Below are 14,069 nucleotides of genomic sequence, written 5' to 3' on the forward strand. Positions count from 1 at the left end.
ATTCACCTTGTAAAACATTATTTCAGAAATGGTATCTCCCATTGGGAGTTTGAAGGAAAAAAAAAAAAAAAAAAAAAACGACGAAGAAAGAAATGAGATATAGAACACGGCAAGTCAGAAATTCATGAAAATGGTTTAACAGATTCTCTATCGCTCTCAGTTTTCAAAGCCACTCAAAAGCAGTTCTTTGTGGGCTCCACTAGCCCTACCACATAGAAGAGCGTTCGTCGGGATCTGATATTCATCTCTGAGAGAAGTCGAGTTTGTGTACACACGCACGTATAACTGTTGTCCCAAGTATTGTCTTTCCCACAACTCCGATCTCAGGTTCCACATTCCTACGTTGTCTAGACCTACGTATATTGCAGTCCATGATCTTGGATACACCTACACATGTTCATCCAACAATATTTCACACGTGACTCAAACCCCCAACTTATACGTTTTATCCAACTGTTTGAGATCAAAATATGAAAGTTTTAAAAGTTTCACCTGAATAGTGCAGCGTGAGACTGCATCGTTTAGATTGTATACTTTTCTCCTGCCAGGCCTCCACTTTCCCAACTCCATTCTGATAGTTAAACCAAGTCCACAATAGTTAGTTGGTTAAAACAATTAAATTGCATGTGTTAGGGTTCTTTCTTAGTTAGAGAAAGTTTTGATTAAGCTTACCGTGTAGTTATTAGCTTATGGTGGATGCAAACACGGACAGTTTAGAATATATATTAGAAAAGGGATGAGGGAACAATTTGGAAATACGTACCCAACAACAAAGAAAGAGTGGCCGTTGAAGTGCCAGCTTTGGACAATATCTTCCGAGTTCTCAAAGACAATCTCCACAAAGGCTTTGTAATCAGCTTGCAAGACAGATGTGACAGGGAATGTTGGTGCATATGGGGGCTGGTCAGATATGCTTCCAGGCTTATACACGCCATCGATCTTGAAGTAATCCGCGAGTTTCAAAGGGGTATCTGATGGGGTAAATGATGCACTGTTCACGGAGTATCGTTGTTTGCCTTCGATCTGTCCAACAGAGCTAACAAGTTTGATGGTTCTAGTGACATTTACCATACCATAGTGGTATGTACCTTGTGGGTTTGGTCTTGGTCCACTCGCTGTAAGGTTGGTCCTACAACACACGAAGAAAACCACCAAGCTATAAGGCCAAAATTTCATGAATATCCTCTACGCTAGCAAAACAATACATGAGCTTATAATCTAAAGGATACTGAAGGAGTTTTCTTCAAAATTGGTGACAAGCAAATAACTGTTGAAGAATAAAAAACGTACCTGATAGTTCGAGCTTGGTTAAAAGACCAGCTCATCGGAACTGGTGCAGCAGGGATAGGTCCAGAAACAGGTTCAGCAGAATTACTATAGTGGAGAACACCGGTGGTGGTGAGGACGGTTGGGGTTAACCTACTAGAGACCACAATGTAGTAATCTTTTGAAGGCTGGTTAGCAGTTATAAGGACCGAGTAAGACTGACCAACGTGAACATCAAGCGATGAGTACACATTCTGAAGAGTGTGTGTCCCTTCGACTTCAACCAACGTCATCTCATGGTTCTGGATGCGGAAGTTGAGAGAGTTTTGCAATCCTACATTTGATATTCTCAGCCTATATGTATTACCTGTGGAAATATTCACATCAGAACCAATTAAAACGTTGCGCAAATGCTTTTACCATTAACAAACGAGTGAGATAAGAGGAGGGAAATAGATAATAGACCTGGTTGAATGTTGAGTGTAGCACCACTACTAAGACCATTAATGAGAATTCCATCTGGTGGAGGAAGCTTTCCACCATTATCGAGCTGCGCTCTCAAGGCCTACACAAAAGATTCATAAAAATCATTCAAAGTTCTTAATTGGTTCCTATCTATGACTATGAATAAACCAAAAGAATATACGATCCTTATTGTTTTTTTTTAACGGCATATCGAACGGTCCAATCTTTATTGCATGAGGATTTTATGAACATCTACCACAGCAGAGAATTCTATAAATGATGGCCATTCAAGGTTATCACAATCCTAGATTCCACAACAATAAAATGTTTAGGCTGCAACTGGAATGCTAAATTTTGGAATGGAATTGTTTGGAATGCATCATTCCACAGAATTTCAAAAAATATTTACCAGTTACATGGAAAATCTTTTGAAATCAATTCCACATTCCAAAAATGGAATAAAATTTAAAAACAAATCCTTTGTAAAATCTTTTCCATTTGTTCCATATCAAAAATGATCGTGAATGTGTGGGATGATTGGAATTCCAATTCCAAAACAAATTTCAGTTTTTATTCCATTTTGTTGATCATTCCAATTTTCCCTATTCCACATATAATTATTCCTTTTATTCCATGTATTCCACATATAATTCTTATTCTTATTAACTTAAAAATGTTTATTTCCCTCTAAATCATAGATTCAACAACAATATTATGATGGCCATTCAAAGTTATCACAATCTACCATCGAATTATAAACGTTGGAGTTAGAATCGATTACCTTATGATCGGTCTTGTACCAGTCACCGATGAGAACAGTGTAGTCATCAGCGGGAGGAGGGAAAGGAACGGGGATCATTGGACGGCTAGAGATACGAATACCTCCGAAACCGCCTGCAGCTTTGTGAAAGCCAAGCGATGGGAAGTAATAGAAGCTTCCGATCTGATCCTTAACCTGAAGAGCGTAAGTGTAGTTCTTCCCCGGCGGGATTGGGCACGTCGTTCCACACACTCCGTCTTGGAACGAGTTCTTTCTGTTTTGTATCCCGGCCCTTGTGTCGTAATCATACAAAAATCGTAATTAGTTTTAATTCAAATTTTAAACAATAACAAAAGTTGAGCACATAGGCAAGTAGGCCACCACTACAAGAAAATAGCCTTATTGCAACAGAAAAATTGCAACATCCATTTTCATTAATAATTTGCTATGTTTATTGCAATATTTCTGTAATAATGAATATCCGTTACAGTTTTATTACAAATTTATTGCAAAATAACAACTATAACAGACGTTGCATATTTTTGTTACTAAGGTGGGGGTATTGGATCTAGAAATTTGATGGAATTTAAAAGAATTATAGTTTCCATTAAATTCTACTGTTATTCAATTAAGAATTTCATCAATTCTTTCAAAATCTTGTGTTATTGGTTTAAAGATTTGTAATTAATTTTCTAATTCTTTTAAATTCTAGTGTTATTCAATATTTGGTAGATTTTGTAGTAATGTTATTTGGAAAGAATTTAATGGAAAATGTAATGTAAAAATGTGAAGAACCAATTTCTTCCTCTAATGAGGAGATTTGGCATCGTAAGTCTGAAATTTCGTGATGTTAGTAATCCTCATCTCCATTCTTCTTACAAGTATGGTATTATAATTGACGAGATGGCTATTCAACGGACCTGGGTAACTCAACGACCACCTTAACGTGAACGAGATGGTATTAGTCACGTTTCATGTTTAGTCAAGCTTCTTTTCATTTCTAAGTAATGAAAACAAAAAGTGACAAAATTGAAATAACACAAATATTTTTCATCGTCAAAGTGTAGCACAATTAAAATATACCTTTATTTTGTTTTATGGAATAAAATTGCTACAATCAGTGAACTTTTGTAGTAGTAGTAACTGTTATATTTCTTTCAGTTTTATAACTAAAATAATGTTTGTTATCTTTTCAATATAATAAAGATTCAAAATTTTAATTGATTTTAGAGAAATTGATATTCTATCAAATTTAAGTGCATTCCTTTAAAATCCATAACAAAAGTAAACATGAGAATTATGTAAATGCATTAAATCCTCATCAAATCTTTTAAACTACTACAAAAATTATTATTTATGAATTCTTTCAAATTCTATTAAATTCTTGGATTGAATACCACCCCCTAAATTGTAATTTTTTGCAACATAAACAAATATCTAGCCAATTTTGCAAGAAGCATTCAACATTTTTGAATCATTGCTAATTTGCAAAAAAAAATATTAAAAAATATGTGGCAAAAAATGTGGCAGTGATTATATTTTTATTATATGTTTTTATAGGAAAAGTTAATTGTTTTCGTATATTAAATATAAAATATAAAATATATATTTATATTGTATATTTAAACATGTACACTAAAAAATTTTAAGTTCCAGATTCTTGAGATTTTGTTAATTATTTTATTTTATGAATTTTTTTTGGTTTTCGTCTAATATGGTATAATTTACTTATTCCTATTCAAAATAAAAGGTAATTAGACAAAAGAAAATTATTTACATATCTCTTCTTATTTTTTCTTTAACTTAGATAAAGATACGTCCAATGTCTTTATCAACAAAAAAAAATAAGAAAACAAAAAACTAGACAGGTACCTTCTTCCAAATCATTAAGTGAAAAAAACTATGACACAAAGAAACTGGTGCGATCTTTGGGGCTGCCTTACATGATGTTCTTGATGAGGAACTAGACTCAGAACAAGATGATGTAGTATCTCAAGATTCTCAATCAACAGAAGACAGTTCAGACTTCTTAGACGTCAAGACGTAAAACTGCGACAACGAGATGACAAATCCTCTTTTTATTCTTTAGTTTCTTACCTTGACATCTTGATTATTACCAGCTCTTTTCAAGCATGTATTTTCTCTGTTTTAATTGATTTCAGTAGATGACTTTGTTTAATTGTTTTAACGGTTTGAACTTTTCAATTTTATTAACTTATGTTTTCTTGTTGTAGCTAGTGATCATCAGCTACTGTTGTTGACTGGAAGTCTAGAACTCAAGATTGTATTCTCGGGTTGCTTAGTGTTGTTGTAGTTTGGAAGTCAAGATTGTAATGACAAGTTATGAGTCGGGTTTAAAGATACATTGTTATGTCTTGATGTAGTTTACTTATTCTGTTTTATTGTTGTAGTGATCATCAGCTACTGTTAAGAACTAACATCAGCTACTGCCTAATGCTTTAGTGATTGAATGGCTTTTATTCAGATTTCTCATGGAACCACACGTAAGTTATATTAGTTTGATATTAAAAGTTCTATATTTTGTGTGTTTTCTGAAAATTTATTAAATAGTCCACACGAAAGGAGTTTGTAACTATTAGAATATTTTTACTTTTTAGTCAAATGTTCTTCCCGCCTTATATTATTTCATTTGCCGCTTGACTTTAGTTTGTTTAGAGAATATCATCCTAAAAAGATATGGATATATCCAATATCGAGATGTTTAGATTTTTCTGTTTTCATATATATAGCTTATACGGTGTTTTTAATAATTCAGTAAACTTCTGCATCGTAGTTCTTAGGAGGTAACTCATCTCCAAATGGCAAATGAGGGTCAAAATCAAGGAGAAGCCCAACCTATGAATGTCTTAGGTGTTCTTAATCCTTCCAAAGTGAATGGATCATTGTGGTAAAAAGAAATGTACTTATATTTTATATACGTTACGTTAAAATTTTAGCTGCGTTACATTTTTATTTTTTTCTACAGCTTCAAACGTGATTCCCTCATCACTAATGAGATAATAACAATCATCCGATCTGATTTTCCTGGCACGTATCGGAATTGGTCATCTACGCCGCAACATGTAAAAGATAGATGGTGGTACACATTTAAGGTATATCACAGAAACATTACATATACAAAAGGATAAAACCGTGAGAATATAGTTTTCTTGTTTTATGTGTGCTATGACTATAGATCAAATGATGAGACTTTCAAGAAAAAGGTGCACGACATTTATGAAGAAATGCAAATATCAAAGAAAAGCTGAGCAAACTTAAATGATTGGAGAAGATGATAGCAATCTTTTGTCCAGCTATTGTGTCCACTGTTGTCAACCGTTAAGTTTCAGTTGGCTGCTTTAGTTTTTTTTTCTAAGTTCTTATTAGGTTTTTCTAAGTTCTTATTATGTTTTATCTAGCTTTCAAATTATAGCTGGTTTTTCTCTAATAATGCCTTGTTAAACTTTTTAATATTTTTTTATTTCATAAAGTTGGTTATTTGGCTTTTGTGTTATTATAAAATATATTTAATGTATAAACAAATAATCCATCTAATACTATTATAATAATAAAATACTGCAGTAATCATTTATGCAACAAAGTTAACAATTTACTAAATTTATTACAATATTAATTGGCAACCACGTAATAACTGTCCCCACAAAATAAAATTTGCAACAAAAAATTGCAACAATATTCGCTAAATATTTTGTATAGCAAATTTTGTAACAATTTAAATTGCCTCCATACGTTAGACGTTTTGTTGCAGTAATACTACAAAATTGCAATATAAAATTGTTGCAAATTTGCTATGTTGTTTGCTATATATTTTGCCTAGCAATGATTTGCCACAATTAATGTTGCACAAATACATTGTAAATATACAACAAAATTGTTATAAAAATGTTGTTGCAATAATATAACATATATAACAACAACTAAATTTATTGCTAATTTTGCAACGTATATGCTACAAACATGAATTTGCAACATTCAAACAGCCAGAAAATAAAATTTGTCACAATTTTATTGCAATTTTATATTTGCAACAATATATGAGCATATTGCAACAATATATCATTATTGCAATAGAACTGTTTTCTTGTAGTGCACGTATATGAAATGAACTATCACCATGCAGACGCGGACGTAGATTATAATTTACAAGTGCATGCAATATATGACACGTCAGAGCGATAATCGACTACCTTCTGATTGAGTTAGGAAAATATATTTCATATACATAAATTGTGAAATTGTGATGTACAAAAAAAGAGCTAGGAACTTACATGGAAAATAAATAGATACGTACCATGAAATAAGAAAAGGCTCATCGAGTTCGTTGAATACGTTGATGATGAGATTATCATTGGTGACAGAGCGTATTTCAGGTCCCGGAAACATCTTGTTAATCAATATACCCTAGCGGAAGGAGAGGAAATAAGACATAATCATCCAGTTAGCAAAACTAATGCATAATCGATTAGGCAAGCAAAGCAAGTACCTGTTGTTGAACCCCATAGGAGAGATAGTACCATAGGTGACGTGCCACTCATAGAATATGTATGGGTCTTCGGCCGCTGTGGCAATTAGAAGCGATAAACCTATAACAAAAGCATATGCGATTTTGCACTTTGCAGCTATTTTAGTGTTCTTCATTTTCGGACCATGAGATGTAGATAGGATAGAAAATGAAACATATATATGCTTGAGTAAGGATTAGTGTGCTACTTTTGAAATAGTCAAAAATTATTTGTTTCTCTATATTTTCAAGATTATCACCAAATTAATACGGTAAGAGAGGATAAAAATGTCAATATATAGATGGTAAGAGCATTTTCAATTTATGACTGTTGACTATATTTCTTTCTATAGTTATATTTAAAACAGATTTATTCCGATTCATTTCTATTTTAAAATATACAAATCTCTATTTTTATATATTTAAATAGAGAAAAATAAAAAAATGATATTTTATAAGCTGTCACATCTATCCTAAATTATTACTCCTTATGTTTCATTTTAATTGGTGTTTTAAGATTTTACTTTTGGGTAAATATTCAATGTTCTAGTACTTTAAACCAACTGCATTTGATCAAATGATTTTTGTTGGTTAAATTAAGATTAATTAATGCAAAATAAGTAAAAAATCAATAATTTTCCAATAATTGTGAAAATTCTTGCCAACTAATAGAAAACAAAGATAGTATATAACAAAATATATTAGAAATGATCTAATATTATAATTGACAACTAAGTAGTTACTTTAACGAAAATAATGATTTTTTTAAACGACAACAAAACTTCTTTATTGATTTGATGAAACATAATCCTCATAGAGGATTTGAGTTATGTATACAGGAACATAATAAATAGAGCTGAAATTATTAAAGGACTGATGAATTTGTTTAGCCAGAGAATCTGCTGCTTTGTTGTCTTCTCTAGGTATCCATCTGAATGTAATATTTTCGAATTTCTCCTTCCAGCCCTTGATTTCCTGTATCATGTGCATGTGGAAGTTCTTCTTGGAGGTAGTCAGTAATTCATGAACCTGTTTATTACCTCCTTCAAACAATACTCTTCGGTGACATTTACTCCATGTGTGTTGCATGTTGAAGTTCCCTACAACTATACTTCGGCTAAATTAGGCATAGTGTTTGGAAACCGATCAAATTTGGATCAGATATTTTGGATTTTCGAGTTTGTAGTTTTGATTAATTTTTTGGATAGCGAAATTTGAAATACTGATCCATATTCAGGTCTTTTACCGTTGGAGTCGAATATTTTTACATTTCAGAAAGACACAGGTGTGTTTCTTTGTTCGTGTTTGAATCTAGGGTTTATTGCCCAGGTCTAGGCTTAACCAAGATCTATTATCTTGATTGATTGTCTGCGCAGTGGACACGGTTAGACATAGAATGCCAAAACCACAGTCAGATTAATTAATTTTATTATTCTTTTAGTTCTTTCAAAAGTGTAACTTTGACAATGCAGTTTGTAATTAATAGTAAACTAAAAATAAATATAAATTTCATTTGAAATTTTGAAGGAGAAATTGCCAAAAATGGCTCAAAACTTGATTTTTTTATACAAAAGTGTACCCTAAATTCAATCAAATGCAAAACTAACTCAAAAGAGTAGTGAAATTACAACAACCTCCTTATTTTTTTTCCGTCAACGTTTTTTTTGTTTTTCTTTTATATATTAAGAAAAAACCAAAGCCCAATACAAATTACAAAAGCCCAAAAACAGACCGGGCCACACATTACAACTCCTCACTCAATTGGGCCTAAAGCCCACATTGAGAAAACCCTAACTCAATCACGCAAGAGCCGACGCCGCCTCGCACATCGTTTCGTTGAACTGCTGGGACACGTGTTGCCATCCTCGACGTCAAGGGACACATGTCGCGAGGACGTCGCGTCACCACCGCTTTCACCATCACCGTCACCGGAGATCCGACACACAGATCACCGGACCAAATCGGAACTCCTTAGTTCCGTCTAACGTCACCGCACAACTTTATGCTCATAGGGTTCCAATATCAGAGAGAGTCAATCGCCTTGACGAGATCTCATCCGTAATCCTTCAACACCACTACCCTAGAGAGAGCTTCACACTCCATGTCCTCATTCCACCGGAGACTTCCACCGTCACCGACGGAATCTCCTCCAAAAAAACCGAAACGTAAACCGCAAAAACAAGGCCGAGAAAGATAAAATCAAACCCTAAGACACCCCTAGGAAAAACAAAAGCCGAGGACGCAAGGCAAAAAACGCCTCTGCGTCCTGGAAACTTGACGACGACGCAGAGCTGAAGAAGCCTCCGCCCCTCGGAATCTTTAGCGGCGACAGTAGAGCTTTCGAAGCCTCCACCTCCCGGAACTAACAGATGACTGTCACCGCGAACCGTCCTCGATACGCCTTACCACGAATCCAAAGAGAGGCGAGATGTCGCCGTTGAAAGTCCCGATACGAACCGAGAAGCTTCCCGGGGCAAAACCCTAATTCAGATCCGCCGGTATATCGGCGAGTGACGCCATCACGAGACACCCAGTCTTGCGCCTGCACTGAAACTGAGAGAAGGAGAGCCACCGTCGCCGACACGCGCCGGAGAAGTGACTCTCCCACCCAGTCGTCTCTTTTCTCTCTTTTCTGTTCAATTTTTTTTTGCCACAACCACTTTTTTTCCAACAACCTCCTTATGACTAAAGAAAAAACATGTATTGAGTTTTATCATTATAACCAGGGATGTTAAAACGGGCTTACCCGCCCATTTACGTCCAAGCCCGTTTACGTCCAAACCCGTTTAATAGATGTCCATTTAAAACCCGTTTAAATCAGACCCGTTTAGAGCCCGTTTATGTGAAGCCCATTTAACACTAAACCCGTTTCAAACCCGTTTCAAGCCCGTTTACTTAAAAAAAAAATGAACATGATCTATTTATATCATAGCTTATCTTTTCGATGAAACCTGTTAAATACCTGTCAAATAAAATATGAATCCAGAACCTTACATTGTTTTGCTTCAACTAAAAATTCAAAGTTTACAAATCACAGTCACAGCATAATTGAAAAATAAAGTTCACACTTCACACTAAGTGTCCATAAGTTACTCTTTTCCTTCTTGAACGTCTACCAGGATCTGTCCATGTTCAAAACATAACATATTATATATTTTCATCAAAAAAATTATAAACTGATGTAAAACAGAACCAGAAAACTATGTACCTTTGTTCCAGCAAACATATCAATCTTTTGATGTTGAAGACTCCACTCCATAATTACTTGCTTTCTTTCCAACATCTTCATTTTCATCAAAGAGATCTTCAATGGCACCTACAAAGTATAATATGAATTAGTTATAAGAAAATATAGTCATAAAATAAAACGGCCTTTTAGCATTACCTTTGTATTCAGCAAAACCGCGCAACCAATTCCTAGTGCAAAGAAGAGCTTGGACATTTTTAGGCAAGAGACGGTTTCGGTATGGAGTTAAAACCCGGGATCCAATGCTAAAGGCAGACTCTGAAGCTACTGTGGTGATCGGAATGCTGAGGATGTCACGTGCCATCGATGCTAAATCTCCAAATCGATGTTGGTTCTCTTTCCAATAATTCAAGACATCCAAATCCAAGTTAGCCCTTCTGTTCAGCCTTGGCTCTTCAAAATATATATCCAAATGTGTCTTTGGGTTGCCAACTCCACCTCCAATGCTCTTTTCCAACTCAAAAAAATCCTTCATTATGAACATTTATATCAGATAAACAATTTCAAGATAAAGCATGACTGAAATTATCTAAAATTATATTAAATTACTTACATTATCATAATCATCTTCAAGTGGAGATTCTGTGACAATCTCTTGTGGAGTTGGTGTGAGTGAAACACCTGAAGAACTTGTTTGAGACCGTTTCTGATAGTCTTTGTAGAGTGCAGACAAACTATCCTTGAGTTCTTTTATCTTTAAACTTGAAGTAGAGGGATCCAATTTCTTATAAGCAGCTTCAAGCATCTCAATCTTTATTCTTGGATCTAAAGCTGCTCCCATAGCCAAGATTACACTGTAACTTTTCCAGTATTTATCAAACTTAACTTGCATCTCTCTGGCCATTTCTCTCACTCCATCATCATCACATTCTGCATATCTCTTCAATAACAATTGTATCCTCCATACTTGTGTGAAGTAGACATTCGAAGTAGGATACTTTGAACCCGAAAAAGAAGTCGTGATAGCACTGAATGGCTTCAAAAGGTCACAGATTTTTGCCCCACGTTTCCACTCATCCTCTGTAGGCAACGTCTTATACTTTGGATCATACAACTCCATGCTAGCAAATGCAGCCTTAAACTTGAGAGCTCTGAAAAGCATCTCATATGTAGAGTTCCAGCGAGTAGGAACATCAAGTGACAACCCCAATCCACTTGTAATTCTTACTCTCTCTACACATGCCGCAAATGCTTCTTGTCTTTGTGGCGATGCTTTCACATATCTAACACTTTCTCGGATATTATGCAGAAGACTGTTCGCTAATGCTAAGCCACTTTTCACTATGAGGTTTAGAATATGAGCACAGCATCTCACATGTATGTGTTTACCATCAGACAACAAACCTCCATCGCTTCCACCAATCATCTGAAGCTTACCCTTGAGGATTCTCAGCATACTGTTGTTGTTGGTGGCATTGTCCAACGTCATCGAGAAAACCTTCTTCTCCAAACCCCATCCCTTCAATGACTCAAAAACCTTATTAGCTATTTCCTCACCAGTATGTGGAGACTTCATCTCACAAAATTCTAAGATCTTGCTGTGTAATCTCCAGCCATCATCAATATAATGTCCAGTTAAGCAGATATAACCCATGTTTTGAGGACGAGCTACCCATAAATCAGCGGTGAGACAAACCCTACCACGGTGCTTCACAAACAGCCCTTTCAACTTCTCTTTCTCTATTTCATATCTCCTATAAACATCAAGAGCAGCAGTCTGTCTACAGATATGTTGAACGTCAGGATTTAAATACCTATCTCTTTCTCTAACTTTCTCATATTCCACGTATCGAAATGGTAGATCATGGTAAATGATAGACTCAGTAACCATCTCACGATCTACCATATGATCATACACATGCTTATCTACCTTCTTAGGCATCTTAGAACAAAACTCTAAATGCCGTTTCAACTGATTTGTACCATGAGTCTTACCAACCACTAATTTTGAATCACAATGAATGCACTTAGCCCTTTCTTTTCCATCCTCTTCTACCCCCACTAGTACAAAATCTTTCCAAACAAGTGAAGTTTTTCGACGCTTACGTTGAGGTTTCGCTGCTTGTGTTGATGCAGTGGCTTGTGGTTCACACTGAACTTCTGCTTCTGCTTCTGTTTCTGTTTCTGCCATTTCTTCATCTATATCAAATTCAACATCTTCATCATTCATGTCCATGTATTCACGTTGAGCTTCAAGAAGCGCCATTGTGTGCACAGTATCATAGTCCATCTCTGCAAAAAAAAAAAAAAACATATTTAATTATTAAAGAAACATATTTAATTATTAGTGGCTGCAAGGGACTATCAAAATTTGTCTACACAATGACTCTTTAGCTAACGAAAAACTTGACAAAACCAGTAGAAGCTAACTCACACGGTCACAGCGAAGAAGATGTTCATACAAAACATAGTTAATCATGTTGGTTATCGGTTCTGTTCTTGTTTCCATATACATATTGTAGTCAAATGATCACTCAGTGAAAAAAAGAATCACATATATGAAATCAGTTTGAAACGAACCTTGATTGTATGATACGAGGAAGACACGAGCTGGAGAGAGTGAAGAAGAAGAAGTAGCAGACACGAGAATCTCGTGACTAGATGAAAGGAGGCAAGGAGACACGGAGGTGAAGAACAACGACTCTAGAAGACAAATCAAAACCCTAGAAGCTTCGTGATTCGAATCAGAAACTCATTTGGAGCAGTTTGATCTTTCGTAAGGAGGCAAAGAGCCAAGGAGGTGAAGAAGGAGGAAGAACAACGACGATAGATTAGGTTGAAAAAGAGAAAAAAAAATTAAATGAATTTAATGGGCTGTCCAGTTATTTTTATCAAAACCCATTTATTAAATGGACACATGTGGACAAACCCGACGAAGCCCGTTTAATATTGTTAAGTAAATGGACTTTATATGGACACAAAAATTAAACGGGTTTGGACGTAAATGGGTAGGACAAGCCCATTTTAACATCCCTGATTATAACCCTCTGCCTGAGAAGACTTATAAATAAGTCTTCTTTGTAAGTTTTCTCGTTCAGTAGCTCTTTAAAATAATTTAAAATCTCTATAAAAAATATTTTGATGGGAAAAAAGTGAAATCATGTACTAATAAAAATTTCTAAATGATGTAAATTTAATTTTACTAAAATTGAATTATTTTTAACATAGATGAGTGAAAATAGATTAACTTATGATAGTTTTTGGTTTAGGGTTGGGTAATATATGTTATAATATTGTTGGTATATTTAGGGTTAGATTTTGAATTTTTTTTAATTTGATCTATGTGTTTAGTGACTATCTAATAACTTGATTTAAACATTTTTTAAGTATCTTAAAATTTTAAGAAAGTGTTTTTTTTTGTTTAGTTATTTAATTATAGGACCTGGAAGACTAACAAAAGACTTCCCAAGAAATCTTCGGACATATTCCGCCTAAATTTTAGTAGAACATAGGGTTTCCGCCTAAATTTTAGAAGAATTTAGGTTTCCCGCCTAAATCGAAGTCTTCTCATGTATTAGATCTTAAAAATAATTAATAAATCTTAGAAAAAGTATTTTGAAAGAAAAAAAAATCAAAATCATGTATTCATAAATATTTTTAAATGATGGAAATTTAGTTTTACTAAAACTGAATTATTTTTAACATAGATAAGTGAATGTAGATTGAGTTATGATAGTCTTCGGTTTAGGGTTTGGTAACATATATTATAGTATTGTTGGTATTTTTAGGGTTAGATTTTGAAATCTTATTCTTCTTTTTTAGTTTGACATTTATGTGTTTAGTGACTATCTAATTACTTGATTTAAACA

General features: G+C 34.4%; 1 pseudogene; it reads right to left on the reverse strand.

The window, feature by feature from the left end:
* Nucleotides 1-76: 76 nt before the first annotated feature.
* On the reverse strand, nucleotides 77-7,662 carry LOC106454281 (annotated as a pseudogene).
* Between the last annotated feature and the right edge of the window lie 6,407 nt (nucleotides 7,663-14,069).

This window comes from Brassica napus, chromosome A6, assembly GCF_020379485.1.
Source record: "Brassica napus cultivar Da-Ae chromosome A6, Da-Ae, whole genome shotgun sequence".
Classification (NCBI taxonomy): Eukaryota; Viridiplantae; Streptophyta; class Magnoliopsida; order Brassicales; family Brassicaceae; genus Brassica; species Brassica napus.